At 52.2% G+C, this 20,859-nt stretch overlaps 1 protein-coding gene and 1 long non-coding RNA gene across 2 annotated transcripts in view; both read left to right on the forward strand.

Moving 5' to 3' along the window:
* Positions 1 to 1,633: 1,633 nt before the first annotated feature.
* LOC135324972 (uncharacterized) lies at positions 1,634 to 5,640 on the forward strand. Its single transcript, XR_010386186.1, has 4 exons — positions 1,634 to 1,749; positions 4,758 to 4,999; positions 5,091 to 5,224; positions 5,372 to 5,640. It is a non-coding gene; the product is annotated as an uncharacterized LOC135324972 (long non-coding RNA).
* Positions 5,641 to 8,150: 2,510 nt separating this feature from the next.
* LOC135325130 (CBP80/20-dependent translation initiation factor-like) overlaps positions 8,151 to 20,859 on the forward strand; it is a 201,430-nt gene continuing 188,721 nt past the window's right edge. Inside the window, exon 1 of the mRNA XM_064502747.1 lies at positions 8,151 to 8,343. The gene's annotated coding sequence lies outside the window, so the exon portion shown is untranslated. The remainder of the gene's footprint in view (positions 8,344 to 20,859) is intronic.

The raw sequence follows: 20,859 nt of genomic DNA on the forward strand, positions 1-20,859 counted from the left end.
AGGTCAGATACGCTGCAGGGAGCAAAGGGGACACATCCCATCCCCAGGACGGAGTCCCTCCTTCTGTCTCTCCTGCAGTCAGCTCCGGCTGGGTGGTCGAAGAGGTTTGGGTGAAGCAGCCAGGTGCAGCTAAAGAGCACATTCAGTGTGCAGTGGAGTGACATGTTTTTGACGCCTAGCAAAAACGAACTTCTGAGGCTCTGGGGTAAAAGTGACACATCACCCTGGAGAATGAGAGAGCACCAAATACTGCTCTCTACTGACTACGGCGAATGCCTCCATTTCCTTTTGGGTATGAGGCTGGCTGGCTGCGTGGCATTAAGGCTATTAAGGCTATATTAAGGCTGTATGAAACTATGGGGTGGGGGGGACAGACAGGAGAAAGGAAACACAAGGAGTAAGATACCTCTGTGGAGAACACTGAAGGACACTAAGGGGCAGAAGAAGCTGTTTGATAGGAAGTGGTCCCTTGCTGGGAAAATGAATTAATATGTGCAAGAGAGCCCGAGGGCAGAGTGCTGCTAAACCATTCATCTGGAGAGGAAGTGGTGCGTGGCCAACAGTGACCAGAGGTGACGGAGGTCCAGGCGATTTCCCCAGGCCTCTCTGGCCCTTCTGTGGCCAGAGCTTAGAGACTTACTCCAACTCACAGGGGAAGAAGAACATAGGTCGCATCCAGGTGAAAAGGCTTTTTGCTTTCTTAAACTTTGAGCGTTATGCATTTTGGGGTGAGTAAATAATACTTTTGCCCTCAAACAGCTGTTTTTAAATCTCTTTAATCAGTGCATATCCTTGGGGGAAAGGCCACCTATGTACCAGCACAGTAGGTCCATGTGATCCAAAGCAGAAATAAGGGTACGGTACAGAGATCCTTGCTGAGAACGGCGGGAGCATGATTATTCCTGGAGATGGTCAATTCAGTAAGGACTGAAACAGTTTCATCTACAAGTTTGCAAATACACTGATGAGAAAAGGGTGTAGCAAAGTAATTCCAGTTGTTCAGGTCAGTAGATACGTTCAGACTCTTAGTTATTTGGCAGCTGCAAATGCTCCTATCTCTTTTCCCCTACGAAAAGGATACCTGCCAAGCCCTTTTCTTCCAAAAGGCTTTGCAGCAAGCAGGGAATAATAGCGTTTCTCTTTCTTCCCTGTTCACCTTCCTGGGAGTGCCAAGAGCTCTGAACTGGGGTACCGGCCAGCAGAAGCCACTCTGTGCTGCTGGGGAAGGGAGACAAAGACCTTCAGCCCCTGTTGTCACTGTGCCAAATAGCATAGTTTTACCACGTGCAGTGTGATAAGAAGCAAACTGCATGTAAAGATAAGCTTGTTTGTGGTTTCACGTTTATTAGCAGAACCAGGATAAATCCTGGCCTCTTTACATTGTGCATCTTGACCTGGCAACACGTAAACCCACAGGCTGCCTTGTCCAGAGTACGATTTTATTATGTGGCTAAAGAATATAATTTCATAGCGTAGACATGCTCAAAGTCAACAGTGAGAACCGGACTAACAGCAACACTTCCACGCTCTGGTTGAACATTACAGCTTTGGGTAAACGTGTAATTCTTTCAGTTTGAAGGAATGGACTTTGTGTAACCTGACAGTTTCTCCATTTGCACATAATGCACAAACTACACTTACTTGGCAAAAACATGCAAGTTTTTCCAAGCTCCCCGTATGTGATCCTATCTTAAATGGTGCTGGAGTGTTTGCTGCCAGTCCTCTGTCCTGCTCGCAGCTGCGCCACTGGTAGGTGGTGAGGAAAGGGGATTTGCAGGGAAGGGAGGGACAGGGAAGAGAGGCAGGGATAGGGAAGGGATCATTAGAAGGATGGGGGACAACCGAGAGCGCAGGAAGGATGCTGGTGTGAGTAGGCGTGCGGCGAAAGCCTGAGGGAAAAGCCTCTTCGGTGGGGCTGGGACAAACCAGACAGCGTCACTCTGCTCCTGACTCTTCCCCATTAGGTCCCGGAGTATCTCAGGTCAGGCAAGGAGAGGAAGATTTTGTCCTGGCATTTTGTCCTGAGGACCAGAGGCAGATGTTTCAAAAATCTTTCCCAGTCCTTGCTAACCCAGGGCTGTTGGCAGCTCTACAAACACTACACTGATGTCTATCTGGTAAAAATCTGAGTCACAAAGTGCTTTACAAATAGGATAAGTACCTGTTTCAGGGCAGGAAAACTGAAACAGAGAACTGAAGGCTTTCATGTGACATCGCCAGTCCACCAGTGGCAGAGCTCAGGTCATCTGAGTCCTGGGTAACACTTTGCCTGCTGAATTACAGTAATCCAGCCAAGGGCTGGGCCAGCAGGCCCCACGGGGCATCTGCTCTCGCTCTGAAAGAGCCAAGTCACGTACTGCAACCATTACCTCTGCCTTAGCGTGGTGCCTTAGCCTTGTTTCTAAGGAACCAGTATTCCCAGGACCAGAGCGCTCGTTTTGGTATCTGGACATGGTTTCGTGCCTTGCTGTGCCCCTTGAAATACACACATGGATACTCAACTGTGGAGAATACGCCCCTGTGGTTTTAAAATTCCCTGGTTTTGCTCCTGCTGGCTAGGGAGCTGCTGTCTTTCAGGGCTCTTTCCCATGCCTGGCACAGGTTTCCTTCATCAAGCTTCAGGCTGAGCCCCTGCTGTTCCTACCAAAAGCATCCCAGCATCTCTGCAGCTCTCCGTAGCTGCTCCCTGGGAGCATGGCTTTCCTCTAAGCTTCGCAGTTTTATTCTGCCTCTTGCTACTCCTTATTCCAGGTAGTCTTTCAGGGGTATAGTTTGCCTAAAAGGCAACAGTCTCAGTAAAACTGCCTGTAGGTAATACAATAGCGTGTGATAAAAGGGCCCGGCACTGCCAAGTCAAATCGTTCATCCTTTGTAAACCAAGAAGAGTGCGTTGCTGCAGCCCTGCAGCCCTGGCCCTGGGTGGAGAGGTTTCCCAACACCCCTCGCCCTCGCGCTGGGGAAATTGCCGGCTGCTTCTCCCACCTCATTGATTAACAATCCCCTCCACGCTGTCAGGCTTTGTGCCTCCCGCTGCACCTCTCTCCGCCCTTCTAAACAGCATTGCGATCCTCTGATGCAATTAATAACCGCAATAAGGGAGCGTGGAAAAAAGTCAAAATCCAAAGCGGAGGAAGAGAGACATGCTGCCTGGGTTATTGCAGACGGCAGCGAGGCTCGGGCGGACAGAGATACAACACGGAGCGGTGCCCCGCGGCGCTGCGGCGGGTCCCGATTGTCTGCCTAATGCCATCAGCCGTGCCTCTGCGGAGCGCGCGGCGCTGCGGGCTGCCGTGTGCCCAGCTAAGCAAAAAGCTCGTTTGTCGTCAGCGGTTAATTTGAATCCATTCTGCAGCAGATCTGGAGTTAGTGATGTCACTGTCAAAGATGCTTTCTTCCACCCTGCACAGGCAGCAGACGGGATCTGCCTTGCCCAGCCTGGAAGGAGATCCTTCATCGGCGGTCGCAGGTTCTTGCAGGGCGATGCCTCTGCCCGCTGTCAGCTCGGCCTCCTCGGCAGCCAAGCGGCCTGACCTTTGCAAATAAATACCCGTGTGTTTCCTGAGGGCTGTAGGGAACCCTTTAAAATGTTAATTTGGTCTCTACCTCTATAATCATGCTTTGCATTTCTATGGTCTCTTTAATCCAAAGATGTAGCTGGGAATTAAATCAGGGCAGGAAAGTCATGAATTATGTCCAGGTAGCCCCATTATGCAGCTGAATTATGTGACACCAGGAAACGAGGGATATTACTTTCAGCAGGTCAAGGAGAGAATCCACATTTCCTGACTTCTCTTCTTGTCATTTGAAGTATGGAAAGGCTTAGGGAACTGGTTAGACTGGGAGGGACTGGGGCAGAGCCTCTAGGACAGAAGCAGAGACTTTTGTCACCTGTGAAACAAGCAGAAAGGGAGGCAGAAGTCTTTTGGTGGGTGATGACACATCGAAGGTGCTTGGGCGTTGTGCTAGTGACTGCACCTCAGCCCAAAGCCGGGACCGAAATGCAGAGGGAATGGCCAGCACCCGAAGGGAGAGCCTTCCCCTGCAGAGGCCAAAGGGAAGGAAGGAGGTGGGAGAATTATCTTGGTCGCCAGCAGAGTGTGTGGGCTGTGGGATCCAAACGCCAGCCCCATCGGAACACAATCTCAAACTGTCTGCGGCACAGCGGTCTGTATAACCCCAGCTCTTCGGGAGTGGGGACCCACCCTGTTTCAGGCCTTGCCGAATAGCAGTGAATATAGCATTGACTTGAAAATAGCCTTGGCACCAATTGCTGCACTGGATGCAGAAGCCCTTCTAAAAATAACTGCGAAGTGTGCAGGGGAGTCTGTCCGTCCCCACTCGGCATTTCAGAAACAGCTCTTGCAAAGCACTTGGTAACCTGGGTGTACCCTGCTCTGAAATTTGACTTAGATATGAGTCTTGACAGCTATGTGCTGTCTCCGTCTTGCCATGAATGTCCTGCACAGCCACATGCAAGTCCCATCCTCTGCCTGCCTCAGTTGCTCTCCTGCCTTGCAGCAAGGCTATCCCACCCCGCAGGGCTTGAGCTGAGAGTTACCGGGCAAAACATTCAGCCCTCACGTAAAACATTACCATCCTCCGTGGCCCAGGCAAACGTCTCAGCAGCTCTGCTCTCAGGCACGAGGGCAGAGCCACTCGCTGAGGCTCTGCGTCAGCGGAGAGCGGGACTTGAACAACGAACTTGTCTGTCTCTAGCCATTGCTCCTTACAGTGGGGCTATTATTTGTTTTTTACAGGAGGTCTATTTGCTTTCAACCCAACTGTGCACCCGCCAGAATAACGACCGCTCTGACTCTGGCTGGAAGATTGTTGACCCCACCGTTTAAAGAGGTTTCTCTTCCTGCAGGACTCTCTGATGTAGCATCTAAGCACTTGATGGCCACGGTAGCATTTTGCTGGTCACTTCTTAGAAACCTGCAGAGGGGACCACGGTATCTCCATCACGGGAGATACCCCAACTGTCCCACATATCTCAGAGGTATTGTGTGGGGGAGAGCAGAGGAATTTCCTTCTTCTTCAGTTTATTTTTTCAGTACCTACCTGAATTTATAACTGAACTTTCCGCATAGGGACAGGTAATTTGAGCAGAACACAACATGCTGAATTTTGCCTTCAGCCACATTCTGTAAAGCAAAATGTTTACTCAAAGCTAGCGAAGGAAGGACAAGCTACCAGCGCATCACAGCTACAATCAGGTTATTTTGTAAGTATTCTATATTTTCTCTTCAAAGCTGCAATTTCCCATCATTGCTAAGCAATTTTAAAGGCTGTTGCCAGGGGGAGAGCGCAGTTTGGCACAGCATCTTTTTGGTTTCGAAGTTCCTACTCTCGAATGTTTTTGTGTCCACAGTCTCCCTTTCTTTTGCAGCGGCTGTGCTGACCCCAGCACTTCTCTCAGGAGCTTTGGTTTGCGCAGTCAGCCCGTCCTGGACATGGTTGGAGCCCATTGCTTTGGAAGCGAGTTTTTCAGCCCTCGGTCTTCTGGAATTACCGGAACAGCAGCTCTGATTGCAGCTGAGTAACAGGTACTCTGAGCAGTCTGATCAGGCTGGGTCTATTGCCTCAGGATCACTGACTTTGGGGATAAAATCTTTAGGCCGGAGTACTTCCTGGAGCTGCTGAGATCCTCCAATTCCCACTGAATTTGCAGAGAGCTTGGAGGCCCTTACCATCTTCCCAGAGGCACTCAGCAGCTTCCCAGGCAGCACGTGGCCTGGTCTGAGGTGTGGGGAGGTGGGAGGAGAGAGGAGGTTCCCAGCATCCAGTGGCTTCTGCTCTCAGCAGCAGAAGCAACCAGTCAGCCTACCCCAATTCCCTCTGTTATGGCTACTGAGAAACTTCCCCGAACCTTCGCTGCTTCCCTAAATAGTTGCTTTTAATACAGAGCCAATTTAGTTTCACAAGCACTGAGTCATCAGGTGTTATTACCTGGCCTACAGCACCTGCAGCAGCAGCCATGGCGTCTTTGCTTTGGAAGGATGTTAAGATTTCCTCCTCCGTCTCTGCCTTTTTGCAACTGCCTTTTCCTTTTTCCTTTTTGGTGGCAGCTCTCTCCTTTCCCCGTTTCCCTCCCACCTAAGCTATGACTGCTTTGTGTCCGGCTACGGCCAGGTTAGGATGAAAGCGGAGGCCGTGGGGCTGAGCGTGCCCGTCAGCGGGGCCGAGGCGCAGGGCTGGAAGGCAGCCGGGCTGAGTCCCGGCGGGACACGGGACAGGCACCTCCGCTTTGCTCTTTGAACCTGGAGCCGTGCCAGAAAGTCACCAGTTACCGTAAAGCTGCGAGCTGCCTCCTCGCCGCCACGGGTTGTTAACGGGGAACGTCACGGCCAGCCCGGCCCCCGAGCTTCGACCTGGCGGGAAGGAACGGCTCCCGGCAGAGAATGGCCCTTTTCCAGCCTCCTTATCCCGAGCGCCGTGACCTTCGTGCGCGCGGCTGCCGCCGGGCACACGGCGCGTACTCTGCCCTGCCTAATGGCACCCTCCCACGCATGCGCTACGCACCCGCCGCGCTCCCCGGGCTTTCCGGGGATGACAATCCAGGCGGTTCCCTTTGCCTAAAATACGACAGAATAAAAAAAAATAAAGAATCCGCCTCGAATTTACCAATGTGCTCTCCCAATTATAGACACCCTCCGGTGAATATGGGGTTGTCATGGCAACCTGCCCAGCAAATGATATGGCCAAAAATAAAGCACAGCAGGGAGAGATCTTCTGAATCCGATTTTGCCGTCAAAGGAAAATTAAGGTTTTCTTGAAGGCCGGCTATTCTGCTTAATCTGTGGTTGTGGTGCTTGCACAATAAGACTTCTATGTTCATTAGCATGATCTAGTTATACAGGTGAACGGTGCAGCGAAACTGTGAGGAACGACAAGAGAGCAACAAAATTCCTGGCTTGAAAAAGTTACGTCTCAAATATAACTGAAACCACAAATGACCGATTAGACAAGCTGGTGCTTTGGAGAACTTGGTGGCACAGAGCAGGCCTGGACAAAGTCGAGGGCGAGAGGAAGGAAGAAAAGGATATTTTAAATTGCTCGTAGGAACATTTATAAATTACTTTGAGTGCATCTGAAGGGCTAAATTCATCCAGTTGGCTAGGAGAGTGTTTTAAAGGTGGCAATGCTACTTTTTCTGTTTCTTGCATTTGAATTTTGCATATTGACTTGGAAACATTTGCAGTTACCTTGTTTTAAACTCTGCTCAGAACCAACGTGCTCAAACCCCAGCTCGGTGTTGCTAACCACGTCATTACTTCTTGAAGGCTCTGCCTGGAGGCCCCAGTAGAGCCCCTGGAGCCCTGTGACCGCAGCCAAGCGCCTGGGAGGCGGCAGCGGGCGTTTAAAGGACACCGGGCTACACGTTGCCTGAACGAGAACTGCCCAAAATTGGCTGAACTCAGACAGAATAACCAGATCTTCGACCTGTGCGGGAACAAAATCGTCATCGGCCAGACGCGGAGATGAACTGAACTTCAGGGTGTCACGCGTGAAACCTAATGTTGTCTATTTATGAGCGGCAGCCAAAGGTGATCTCCTCCTGCCCTGCCATAAATAAAGAAACTTCCAAGAACAGTTTTAGCAGTTGGAAATAAAAGTGATAAACAGCAGGTGGAACGTGAAGACGTGTTGGCCAAAGGGAGGTGGAGCCCATGGTCTCATTTTGCTTCCTTTCCTTGGGAACCTTGGATTATTTCGGAACCCAGGTCTTGGCCAAGGAACCGAAGAGGAACCGGTTTCTCGGTGTGAACCTGAACCAACGCACGGCCTGTGCCTCACGCGGCGGCTGCCTGGGGAGTTGTGTCGGGTGGTGGAGGTGGGAAAAAGGGACTTGGCGGGTTAAATCTGGGGGGGGGAAACTGAGGCGCGAGAAGGCTGCTCTGCGATCCCAACGCTTCCACCCCATCTCCGCCTGGCACCGAGCATGCCCGTGCCTTGGCGTAAATCAAACAGGATTAATTCACCCTGTTCTTGAACAAAGCCCCGTTGTTTCGGCATTCCAGGAGCCGGCCCGGTAATGGCCGCCGCCGCGGTAACGGTCGCCAACGGTCGCCAACGGCCGCCGGTAACGGCCGCGGACTACATCTCCCAGCAGGCCCCGCGGCGGCGGGCGGGGCGGGGCCGGCGCGTCGCCCTCCCGCCGTCCCTCCGCCTCCGCCGGAGCCGGGTGTCTCCTCCCGGGCAGGCGGTGCCGCTTCCCCCCCCCCGCCCCGCCGCCGGCACCCATGAGCCTCCCGGCGGGCGTCTGACACCGCCGCCCCGGCCCGTCCCCTGCCCGGCCGCGGGGCCGCGCCGTCCCGGCCCGCCGCCTCGCAGCGCAGCACGGTAAGGGCGGCGGGGCGGGGGGGGGGGACGCGGCGGCGCCGTGATTTGTGTCGCGGCGCCCGGGCCCGGCTGCGGCTCGCCGTGGCGGGCAGCGTCGCCGAGGGGCGGCGGGGAGGGACGGGGGGGGGGGTTGTGCCGTGAATCCCGCTCTCCCGCGGGGCGCCGCCGCCCGGCTTCGCCTCCCTGCCCCGGCGGGGCGGCCCCGGGCGGCTGCTCCCCGGGCGGCTGCCGCCCCTTCTCCCGCGGCGCCGCGGCCGGGCGAGGGCGAGGGCGAGGGCGGCGCGCCGGGAGCCGCGAGCCGCAGCGGGGCTGCTGGAAATGACACAGCAGCTGCCGGAGAGCGGCCGGGACTGCGGCGAGCTGCCCGCGACCGGCGGAGCTCGCCTCCTGCCCCGGCCCCTTCGTCCTCGCCTCTGCCCCCCGGCCCCGCCGCTCCGTCGCGGTTGCGCTGCCCGGGGAGCTGCTGGGAGCTGTCAAGCCCCGCCGCGGCCTGACGCGGCATTTGTGCCCTTGGCTTTGGCCCGGGGGGGGGGGGGGGGGTTGCTCGGGCTGCTGGGGAGAAGTTGCTTCCTATCCTCGGAGAAGGCTAATGCTGTGGAGAAGAACAACAGCAGCTATTGCATCCTCTGTGCGCGGCTCTGTACCGCCGAATAACGCCCGCTTTGCAGGTGGGCGCAAAGGGGGGGGGGGTGAGCAGCTCGGCTGAGATGCGGAGCCGAGGACCCCCCTCCCCCCCGGTCCTGCGTGTGACCCGTGGGGACACCCCCTCTTCGTGGGGACACCTCACCTTTTGTCTCCAGCAAACCGTAGCTGGGGACTGCGCATCTCGGAGGCTCTGAGGCAGATTCGCGCTTGTGAAGCGCCGTTTGTTTCAGCTCACCGGATGCATCGCTTTCTTTGTTTGCGTTTTTACAGTCGGCGAGAAAGAGACGTGACGAAGTTAAACGCATCCAGGCTCCTCGGACCGAAGTTTGGTCCCCTGTTTAATTTCTATAACCGGGCTGTAGGACGGCCTCAGCCCGTGTTGTTTTTTTCCCCCCTTTACTCTCAATTTGCATGTAAAAGTGGAATGCCATAATATTTTTCTGTCATTGCCAAAATACGCGTTCTGATTTCTGACGCTATTATTAGGAACGATAGTAATGACGGTGATAGAGAGGTCTGAGGCTGAACTTCTGCACGGCGCTCTGAACTTCTAGATTTTTCCTCTACCGCTTTCTAAATGGATGAATTGCTAAGTGCAGGGCTGGCCTGTTCGCCGAATCTCTTTCTTGGTCGTGTAAAAGTCAAGCTTTCTAGAGGCAAAATGCTTTGATTTGAAAACAGGAGGGAAAGGAGGGAGAAACCGGTCAGATGCAAGTGCTCAGTCCATGTAACGACTACTGTGATTGTTGTTACCCCCTTTGCAGCAAAATTGGAAGGAGGGTCTATGCACATAGCAAAGCATTGGGGCAAAAATATTGAATCAATGGCAGGTTGAACGAGGTCCCCAGGCTGAAAATCGTGGTGTCGGTTAAATTTCTTTACTGGTAAGCCTTTCTACGGAGGTCTCAGTTTGACTCCTTGGAAGAACTGCTGTTTGCTGTGACTGAAGCGAGGGTCTCCTGTCTTCTTAGCATAGGGCAGGGCTTGACGGTGTGGGACAACCTGCTCACACGGGCACCGAGTTTGTTAGTGGCCGGGGGAAGGTGGTAGTCACAAGCCACAGAGTGCTGTTCTCCAGCTCTGCCGGGCCACACGTCTCTGGGGCCTAGATAGGTTCAAGTGCCTATATTTTTTTGATGTAGCCTGGTCTGAGAAATGCTGAATGTCTGGAGGCACAGTTGCTAGATAGCCCTAGCATCCCATTGCCTCAAAACACAGCCCTTGGAGCTGTGTTTTGTAAAATGAGACTAAGACTTGTCTCACAGGGCTTTTAGAAAGTGTGGTCTCACTCTGGGCAAGGTGGAAGCGTCAACGTGGATGTTTTCCGATGTAACCAGCTCCCTCCTGTCCCAGGAAGAAATTCCCCAAGAGTGAATTCTGCAGAGGAAGTCAGACTGCCAGTCCTCCTCCCCACTTCTGCCCTTGCACAAGAGGAGATAGGAGCAAGTCCAGAGAAGGGCCACATGGGTGCTTGAGGGATGGGAGCATCTCTCCTAGGAGGAGAGGCTGAGAGAGCTGGGACTGTTCAGGCTGGGGACCTCGTTCAACCTGCCATTGATTCTGCCAGACCCTTCTCAGTGGTGTCCCTTGGCAGGACAAGAGGCAACAGGCACAACCTGAAACGCTCATGTTCCACCTGAACAGAACAAAACACTTCTTTACTTTGAGGGTGACCGAGCACTGGAGCAGGTTGCCCAGAGAGGTTGTAGAGTCTCCACCCTTGGAGATATTCAAAACCCGACTGGACACGGTCCTGGGCAATGTGATCACAAGGATTTTTTTTTTCCCCCTACAAAATGTGGCCTCTTCACCTGGGAGGATCACTGGGCTCCACCTGGATCTTCCCCTGCCTGAGCTCTTGAGAGGAAAAAAGGAGGAATGCAGCGTGAATTCCTTGTCGTTCCTCTTGCATCTAAACTTACTCCGGCCATGGGAAAGTGTCTCTTGCCTAATCCAGAAGAGGCATTTGCTGTTGCGTTACTGCCTCGTGGAGGCAGCTGTTGTTGTTTTGGCCTGTAATTTGATGTGACGACTAGGCTGGGAGTTTCCAGACAGGAATGGTGCAAATCTAGGGCTGCAATGCTGTTCCCGCAGGTGGCTTTGCACATGCAGCTTCTCCTCAGACAGCTTTATTATATTAGAAAGAGTCGGGTACCATTTCCCAGAGGTTGAGCCCTGGGAACAGGGGATGTTGTGTCATGTGCTCTTCTGTGGAAATCATTGCTTCTCTGAAATTGGTTGCTTCCACGTGTGCCTGTCTGTCTGTGCCACCTTCCCTCCTGCTTTTGCTGCAAAGACAGTGTGAGGGAAGTGATTTGCTGTTCGTAAATGATACTCCTCCTCCTTCACTTGAATGGGTATAAACTCAAACTTAACATCTCAGTCAGCCCACAGGAGTCCTGGGAGCCCAGAGCTGGGACGGGTCTGAGTCCAGCCTCCGCGCAGGAGAACTGCACCAGGTAACTCGCCAGAATCGTAGCTCGGTTGGTGAAGGTTTTCCCGTGCGTGAGCCACAGGGCTCATTCTGGAGTTTTATGCGATAGATGTAGAATAGTTGCCTGTCCACGGCGTGCTCCGTTCTCCTGAAACAGCCGTGCAACCTTACCGTTAGTTATTCTCGTGGCAAAAGAGGGACATTCGCTGTCGTCCCTCCCTGTCTGCTGCCCACGCACGTGGCGGTCGGCTTGGATTCGTCAGGATTATCGCGAATCGCTGCTCCCTCTGGAGCAACATCTTGGAAACGTGGAGGCTGGGAGTAAGCAGCAGCCTCCAAAAGGTTCGTCTGGGCTGTAGCCCGTTGCCTGCCTGTATTGGAGGAGCTTTCAGGAGAGCGGCTGTGGATAGCCGTGTGCTGTAGGCTGAGCATCCCCACTTCAGTACGCAAGATGGGACGACTGTAGTGAAAGTCATCTTTAACAAGAGAAATGGAAGAAAACAGAAGATGCATTGAGCTCCCAGGTTATTACTTTCAACTCAAAGCTACTGGGTTACCAGAATCAGACCAGGGAGGACCTTCTGGTGGTGGAAGTCACCTTGAGAACCCAGCCCTCAGCAGTGCAGCAGACCATGCCATGCGTGATGGAAGGAGAAGCATCCTTCCTTGGTTATGGCTTTTGTGACCCTCACAAGCAAATATTCTCACATTTTATCTCCAGTGAGTGGAAGAAGACATTTTGTTGTGGTGATGCACGTTATTTTCCCCCGTAAGCACCATAAAGGCTGTGCTCTGCAAGCAGCTCTTCTTCCTGGTCCTGCGGTGCAAGGTGCAAAACTTTGCAGCAAATTTTATTCCCTTAAGCCTTGAGTAAGGTTTGTAGACTGCGGTTTCGCCGTGTTGTATGTTATCTTTGGCAGAGATATGAATGTTTTATGTTTTGGGAAGCACAGGCTGTGTTTGTATTTAAAGCTCTTTTCCTCTGAGCTCTGTGGAGTCCAAGCCCTCCTTCCTATGCAGATACTGTCCTGGAGGGCTCTGTGAATTTACTGTGTCACTTTTAAAGTACTGTGGGAGTAATAATGTCGTTCCACTCTTAGGAAACTTTTTTTTTATCAGGAGATCTCAAAATGCTTTTGAAGGAAAGCAGAGGAGCAATGGTTGAATGTTGCAGGTAAGGAATGAGGTGGGAAAGCGATCTGTCTCGCCTGAGCCCGCAGGTGAACGGGAGGGTAGAGCTGGGCACTCGGGAGCTCCCCGGGCTGGGATGGGGCTCCAGAAGTCTGGAAGAGGTGTTCGAGGAGCTGTTGGAGGAGGCAAATTGAATCGCAGTCCTCCCTCTGCCTCTGCTGCCTGGCCTGGGAGCCCTGCATTTGCGGGGAGCTCTATAAGAGGAGCGAGGTAGCGGAGACGCCTGGCTTGCTTTTACAAGTTTATTCTTGTACCTGAGTCAGGCTAGGGTACAAATTGGATGGGAATCGCCTATGGAAGGTTCCTAAGTGCTGTAAAAAATGATGTCCAAATATGCGTAATAGCTATTAGCCTTTGATCCAAATTGGGGAAGGGAAGATGATGAGGTTCTGAGCTTTTTCTGCAGCTGTCCTTCCTTTAGCGCTCGTTTTTGGAAGAGAAAAATACTGGCTTTTTTTGCTCTTTGAGCATCAGTTTGTTTCTGGGAGAAGCTCTCCGTTGTTTTTGTGCTGCTGTGATTTCTTGGCAGCTGAAGGCAAATTTTGCTGCTCTGACTCTCCCCTTCTCTCTCATTTTGGGTGTCCCTCTCCTGTTACTCCTAGCTGCTGTTCTTGGGGCTGCTCAATCTGTTCCCAGCAGGAACAGTTTGAAATCAATGTAGTTACTGCCAGTTTAATTTTTGCCCTTAGGTCTCTGAAGAGTGGAAAGGAGGCTCTCCTGAACCTTATTTAATTTCATGCTCTTGCTGCTCAAGTGAGTTTTTGGCAAGGCTCTGTGCATCTGTGACAAGCTATACCTAAAAGTACACTACGACCCTATGGTTTCTATGGAAGCTGGGTGCAGCAGATTAGCTATTTCAGGAGCTGCTTTGGGCACACTTAGCATATTGTCTGAATATTTTTGTGAAAATGCAGAGCAGTGAGATATTGCTAATCATTTCATTGTTGTTCAGTTCAGCAGAAATATTCAGATATTTACCTGACATTGATAAGTTCCAGAGTTAACAGTCTGCTGATGTGTTTGGAGTAGCTCATGCTCTTTGTCAGCTTGGGGAAGGGAAAACTGCTTCTATCTAGAAAATATGTGGAAATGTTGAGGCTTATGGACAGGTCATCTCCATAAACTACTTTGGGATGTCTCTGTGCACACCTTGTAGAAGGTACGGTTCTGCTACTTGAGTATAATTACAGTGTTTTACTGAGTCAACAGAAGTAAAAGGCTAGTGGAGCTAAATAATAATTTTCTGTTCCTTTAGGAGACTGGCTATTTTATAAATACATATTTATAAATATGTATAGTCACTCACAACATAGGTGCCTTCCTTATGATTCTAAGAGAAATATGCTTATTGGGCAATTCGGACTGAAAATGGGGGTGACGTTAAGACTGGGCGTTCCCCAAACCTATGTGCATTTAACTGTCAGCTTTCCTTCTGAAAATAAAAGCTTCGTTTCTTCTCCTTGGGCTATCCCACGGCTGCTCTCAGCTCACTGGGCTGGAGTCCCGCATAGTCGTCGTCAACCTCCACCAACGTAGAGATCTCTGCAAAGTGGCCGGTAATGGGGATAGTGTCTCTGTGATGAATTTGAGCTCTTTGCTGCCCCGAGTTAACTTTGAGAGGTTCCTTTGGAGTAGGTCACGGACCTCCAAAGCTTCAGGGACCGCGGGTTGGACAGCAGTGTTCTCATACTTGCTTCAGTACACACTTACGTTACCTAACTTCTGTTTTCTTCCTTACAGAGGCAACCCTTAGCCTCCTTTTTCGCCCGATAGGAAAGCACGTAGCAGTCATGGTAAAGGAGAGAAAACCCCAGTTTCCTGCATGGTAGGAGAAGCTGTGGTGACACGGTTGCACTCCTCGGACAGGTGGGACAGGCTTTGGTGCAGCGCGGATGCCATATGGAGGAGAGTCTGCCGCAAAGGGCTTAATAACACGTGGCAATTTAGAGAGGGCGTCTCCTCTGTGGACCACAAGCATTAATCCAGCCTTGCTGTCTCCCCCAGCGTTTGTAAACATCATCATCTGCCAGGAGCAGATGGCAGGACCAAAAGGGTTGCAAGTGGGATGACTTGTCCTTGGTGTCTTGGCATGTCTGCGGCTGAGCCGGGACTCGGAGCTGGGCGTCCCGACTCCCTGTTTGCCATGGCAAGTGGGAAAGCCAAGGAGCATGTGGCTGGGAGGTGCCGGCCTTTCCCTTCATGTCACGTCCTGCCCAGCTTAGCCAAGGAAGGACTTGGGTGCCCACAAGCTTGTCACTTCTATTTTAATTGGTTGTAGGACAAAAAAAACCCCTCCCTCTTCTTATGGAGCTTGCGGTGAACGCAGCTCCCTAGGACTAGTTTATACAGCCTGCACTTGCCCTGGGAAAGCTTAGCTGCCGCAGGAACCATCATCCCTGAGTCAAAGCAGGACCTGCAGGGAGACGCACATGGTTGCCATCAGCTTGCCTGCAACTGGGAACCGTTCGCGGAGATTGCTTGTAATTAATTAAAAAAAATGCTTTAGAACTTATAAAATCCTGGAGGCGCTGACAGGGATGGTTTTGCTTAGCCTGTTTTCACTGAGACCTCGGTGCCGCTGCACTCTTGGCAAGAGCAGGTTTTTGGCTAACACCTGGGCACGCACTTGCTTCACGGCTGTGTGTGCCAGACCCGTGGAGGAAAAATAGCTTCTGCGACAGCAGGTGTTATGTTTTGCTGCGCGCCTGTTCGGGTGCTTCAGGTTGTTAAACGCCCGGGAGAAGCTGGCTTTCGAAGCCAAGCCGGAGCGGCGATGTGCCTCCCCTCCCTAGCAGTTGTATTTGGGGCTATTCTGTCACCGGGAAAGTGGTGGCAGCTGGCGCAGGGAAGCGAGAAGTTGGGTTGGCATTCGAGGGGCAGCCTGGCAGGCTGTGGAGCAGACGCGCTTCATGTCATCTTAGATGTGCGGCTGCTCAGCTGTGTCCGTCCCGGGGAAGCTGGGCTCTCCGTGATCAGCTGTGTCTTGCAGTGCTGCAGGGATGATGGTTGGGTCCCCTTGGGCAGTCCCCAACTTAACAGTAAAAGGTCAGGAGAAGTTCTGGGGAAGGTGGGGTATTTACACTGAAAACAGCTTGTGCAAAGAAGTAGGTATGACTCTCCCTGTTCTGCATCCTTTGTGTTTGCAGAGATGGACGGGTGGCATTTAATCATGGTAGCTTTGTAATGCTTTTGAACTGGGACAAAAATGCATCAGAGAGATTTCTAGGGTCTTGGGTGCATCATCGGCCCTGTGGAAGGTTGGGAAGCCGAGACAGGACGGCAGTGACTTACCTAAGACGCTGCAGCGAGCCGGTTGCAAAGCCCACGTCCTCTGTGGCTCCGAGTGTGAAGCAGGGCGTTACAGCACTGTGAAATCTGGACTCGGGTGTCGCTTTGCAGAGCTCTGTTCTCCCACAGCACTGGCCACGAACTGTGTTTCGGCCACGAACCAGGCCATGAGCACTGCGGGGAGATCTTTGTTTTGGGACTAGCAGCATCTTCGAGACTGTTTTGAAGAGTGTTCTGGTCTGTGGAAAACACATTTTAGGGAATGGCTCATGGGGGATCTTGCAGGAATGACCCTAGAATAAATTTTAAGGGTGTTTGCTGGCTCCAGACCTTTGTTTTCTGTCATTACCCACTGCTGTCTGTTATCTGAGATTACCACAGCTGATGCTGAGAGAGAACCAGGGGCCTTGACGGTGCGTCTCTGCAAGGCAGCTTTCGCTGGGCAGACCTCTGCGGGCCGGCCAAGTTGCTGCGGAGCCTTCGATCTAACCATCCTGCTGAGGAGCAACCTGTCGTTTCCCATACTGCCCATTGGCTACATACTGGGGAGAGACCAAGAACAGACTTGCATTGCTTTTTCCAAGATTGGAAGGGGGGAAGAATGTTCTTTTCCCCAGCCTAAAATTGGTGGCAGCATGGTAAATATTTGCCTCAGGTTTTGAATGAGTTGCAAAGGACATGAATTGTCCTGCAGAGCAGTGTGAGCTCCGGTCACCATTGGGACCACGGTATAGTGTAGATGCCACCAAGCTGGCTTGAAAGCGGTGGTCTGGGCTGGTGGTGGCAGCCCTGGAGAAACGTCCTGGAGAGTGGGGAGGGCTGTGCTGGTGCTGGGCACTGTGGCCACGGGTTGTGCCCACGCTGAGCTGAGCTTTGGAGAAGTAAGCGCTTTTCTGGAGTCGGTCTGCGACGGGTGTTTTGCTTTCGGGTGCGGGCGTCTCCGTGTGTCACTTGGCCGGAAGCGAATTCCCACCGCGAGCCAGAGGATTCCTGGGCTCTATATCCTGACAGCGATGCAGCAAGAAGACGGCATCCCTCCGTAGCTGGAAGAGGTTTTTAACAGCTTGCCAGCGTTGCCATTATAAACACCATCTTTGGTGTTTGTGCAAGAGAGAGAAAGCAAGCAGGAACTTGTTGTGGTTCGGTTGATGTCTAATAATAGAAAAATGTTTTGTGTTTAACATATTTGTTTGCTTTGTTTGGTAAGAAGAGATTGGGGCTGAAAGCCTGTGTCCACAGGAGCTATACTCACTTAAAGGACTTGTAAGTATATATGGGTAATCCAAGAGGTACCTTTTCCTAGCTGGATGATCGACTTGGAGACAGATGTTTGATTAAATTCTCCTCTGCATTGGGAAGCTGGGCTGTCCCTCTTGTCACCTGTGTCAGTGAAGTTGCAATATTTTCGCCCCTGGATGAGTTAAAGCTGTATGTGGAGGCTTGTGATGCTTTTCAAAATGACTTTTTAACCACGTGCACTTTTCATTGTTGCGTGCTAGTAAATCAATTAGGTTCAGTTTTCAGGGGGTTATAAGTTGGTTGAAAATGGTTTGTTTTAAAAGCGTGGCAAACAGGATCTCCCTTTTTTGCCTTTAAGATAAGGAGTGGTCAGTGTGGTGGAGGTCCGCAGCTGCAGGAGGAGGGAATTCAGTTAAAGGCACAGTCTGGTTTGTTTTTTTCCCCCTTCCTTCTCCTTTCTCCAGGCCCAGTTCAGATGAATTTTTTTTTTTGCCGGACCATGGCAGAAGTTCAGGCCATTTATTCCTCAGTTTGTTTTGTATGTGGTGAGAAGACCCCATGCGCATTCGGTTTCTCTAAATTGTGACTTGACATCTCTCTCTGCTTGTATCGGCTTTTCACGCACAACCACTTTATCTTCTTCCAAATATGACTGTAAGACTGCACTTTGGCAGGCTGCTCGGGGTAGATGTTGGACCTGGGGTTAGTTGACTGCGATGTTTCCTCATGGCAACTAGGAATCCATAATCTTGTCGCTGCTGGCCTTGGAAGAAGGTCGAGTCTACTAAAACGCATGAAGAGGCCCATCTCTGCAAGGGGCACAGCCCTGCCGTTCTTGCAGGGTCATGACGCTGAAGGGCTGTGGGAAGTCCGGTTAAGAGACTGGTTCCGTACTGGAGCCTCCCAGGGCTGTTGCAGTGAAGTGATAGATAGCTTTTATTTTTTTCCAGGATCATTCTTCTCTAACAGGCTGAGCTGTCAGAAGAACAGGTTTTATAGGCATTGCAAGCAGGTGTGTTTGGTTTTTTTGTTGTTTTTTTTTTAAGCTGGCAGCACTGCTAGCGAACACTTGGGATTTATTTACATTTGGCTGGCCGATGTTATCTGCACTATGGCAGCAGGTAGGAACCTCAGCCCTGGCCTGCTCCCCAGCAGTGGGCTGGCCCTGCACAAATCCAAAACACAGGGATGGATCCTGCTTCAAAGAACTTAACATCTTGGTCTTGGAAAGCACGGCTCTGTCTGGTGGGAGAAACCCCAGGAACCAGCAAGATGGTGGGGGTCAGTCTGGTGAGCAGCCGTTTTAGCCCACCAGCGGCTCGGCCGCGGCGATCGCATTGCTGGATTTTTGCTTTGTGGCGGCGTTGCTTCTGTGTTGGCCCATCGGCGCTTTCCAAGAGCAGAGCTCGCTGCTAGACTCCCACTCCGCGGCTCCAGGCTTCCAGCCCACGGCTGGAATTTTTATTTTGTTTTGGTTTCCACTGCCAGTAGGAAGAGACTTGGAAGAGGCTTGAGCCTTTTGCTTAGAGCTACTTGCCTTTCACCGGGTTGTACAGATAGCTGAAAAGCCGGAGTTACAGCCTGAAAATCAAGTGCTTTCTTTCCCCAAGAGCAGATGCATCACCACACAGACATGGGGCGGTGCAGGAGGGACAGAGCATCTCCATGCAGACCTGAAGGTGACCGCCCGAGGAGGGTGCTCAGTACCACCCAGCGCTAATGGGGAGGGAAGGCACATAGCTCCCACAGCCCACTGATGAGTCTGCGTCTGGGTGTGGGCACTATGAGATAATCTCCTGGAGGAGACTGGAAAGGTGTCCTGCTTGGTTGGTGGTGTTAGAAGTGCTCCCCCACCGCAGTGAATTTTCAGGAGAGCATGTTTTTGAAGTCTCCTCCATATCAAAGAAATAAGTGCTTCTTGACTTGAAATCCTGCCTGCTAAGGCTGTGTCTGCACAACCCTTGGAAAACAGGTTCAAGCCCAATCTCAGGTCTAGACCACCTGCCAGCCACCTCGCAACCTGCTGAGGAGCCACCACTGCTTGAGCTTTCGGACCTCGTGGGGCGAGGAGAGCTGAGACTACCCGTGGTGCTAGTGCAGATCTCTCTGGTGTCCATCTCCTGCATGCGTGAGGCAGGTGGGAGGCAGAGCATGCTGCAGCCCAGCCCACCGGCTGGTTTCAGGAGCTCCGATTTTTGCAAGCACAGTGTGGATCCTTTGGTCCTCCCTGCACGTGGGTTACAGGCAGCCACGTGGGTGGAAAACAGGTGAGGGAGGGAGGCTGGCATGGTTATACTCCCAGCACTGTGGGGTGAAGAACAGGCTCATCGTTAGAGCCTTACTTGGCCGGTCTCTTTGTCCACAGTATCTGTTCTCCCTGGGGATCAGACACGAGCTGCTAGTAGACAGAACCATTGCAATAAAAAGCTAGATGCAAATTCTGAGACTTATTTTGTCATCCTGAAGACGCTCAAATCTTGGAAACCACTCTTGCGGGACAACTTATGTCTTCAAAGATGCTTTGCTGACTTTATTTTACCTTTGATACGATCATTCGGGTTTTATTTGATGTGATGTTATCAAACACACTTCTCTGTTCAGCAGAGATGGCAGCGGCATGTGTGAATCGCACATCGCTTGTGTGAGTAGTTACTAACGTACGCAGGTTCTGGCACTGTGGTCATGTGGAAACTGTTTAGTAGTAACTGTGCTTTGCTCTCCTGTTTGTTTTTAGGGCTTGATTTGAAGAGTTTGCAGGCTGCAGGTGTGCTCCCTGGGTGTGGATGGGACAGTTGTTATCCAGGAACTTGCTATTTCTTTTGGAGCAGAGGGGAGAAGGAGAGTGAAGGGTGCGAGCGCTAGTACTTGCGGAAGAGCCATGGAGGCCTGTTTGGGGTGTCACTGCTGCCAGCTCATTTAATTTCAGTCGGTGCTGAGGCGGGTACTGAAGATGGGAGGGTAAACGTCAGCTCCTTGGAGCAGCCCGGCCAGCTGGGCCGTCTCAAATCAGGCTGACGGATGGGAGAGGGGCAGCAGCACGACCCTGTGAGCAGATGTAAAACAGGCCTCACTGCAAAGACCATGGCATGGGAACCTGGCAAGGCTTGGAGACACCTTCCAGCTAACCATGCAGGGGAGATGAGCCCCGTTCCCACCAAGGCCTTCCTTCAAGCTTTCGCGCCGCTCAGAGCAGCTGCAACCGAAGCGCCTGGTCGAATGCTGCAGTCGTCATCTGTGCTTGGCGCTTTGCTCCTGCCTCTTTCTGCTTTAATTCAACAGGGCAGGGTGACCTTGAGAAGGATTTGGCCTGTCACTGAAAAGACCATTAGCAGCATCTGGGCTGTCAGATCCACCAAATTCAGGAAATGAGTATGGCCGAGCAGGAGCAGCCCTGGAAGCGAGGCAGCGCTTGCAGTTAACCTCGCAAACACGATTGCGTCTGATGTGGAAAGCCACAGGGCACGTCAGGGGCCGAGCCGAGCCGCGCTGATGGGTGTTTATGTGCGATGCAGCTGCCCTCGCCTTATTTGGGGGCCAGCACTTTCTTAGCTCCCGATGGCAGCTCTTAAATTAAATGCACATTGCTGGAAAGCTCTTTTGCTGCCTAGCGAGCTTTCCATCCTCTCCCTGCATCCCTGCTCTGCACGACCCCGTGCTGGTCTGGTGCAGGCAGTAAAGCCTTCTCCTCTGTCTCTTCGGATGCTCTGAGGAGCATCCTC

Source organism: Dromaius novaehollandiae, chromosome Z, assembly GCF_036370855.1.
Source record: "Dromaius novaehollandiae isolate bDroNov1 chromosome Z, bDroNov1.hap1, whole genome shotgun sequence".
In the NCBI taxonomy this organism is placed as follows: Eukaryota; Metazoa; Chordata; class Aves; order Casuariiformes; family Dromaiidae; genus Dromaius; species Dromaius novaehollandiae.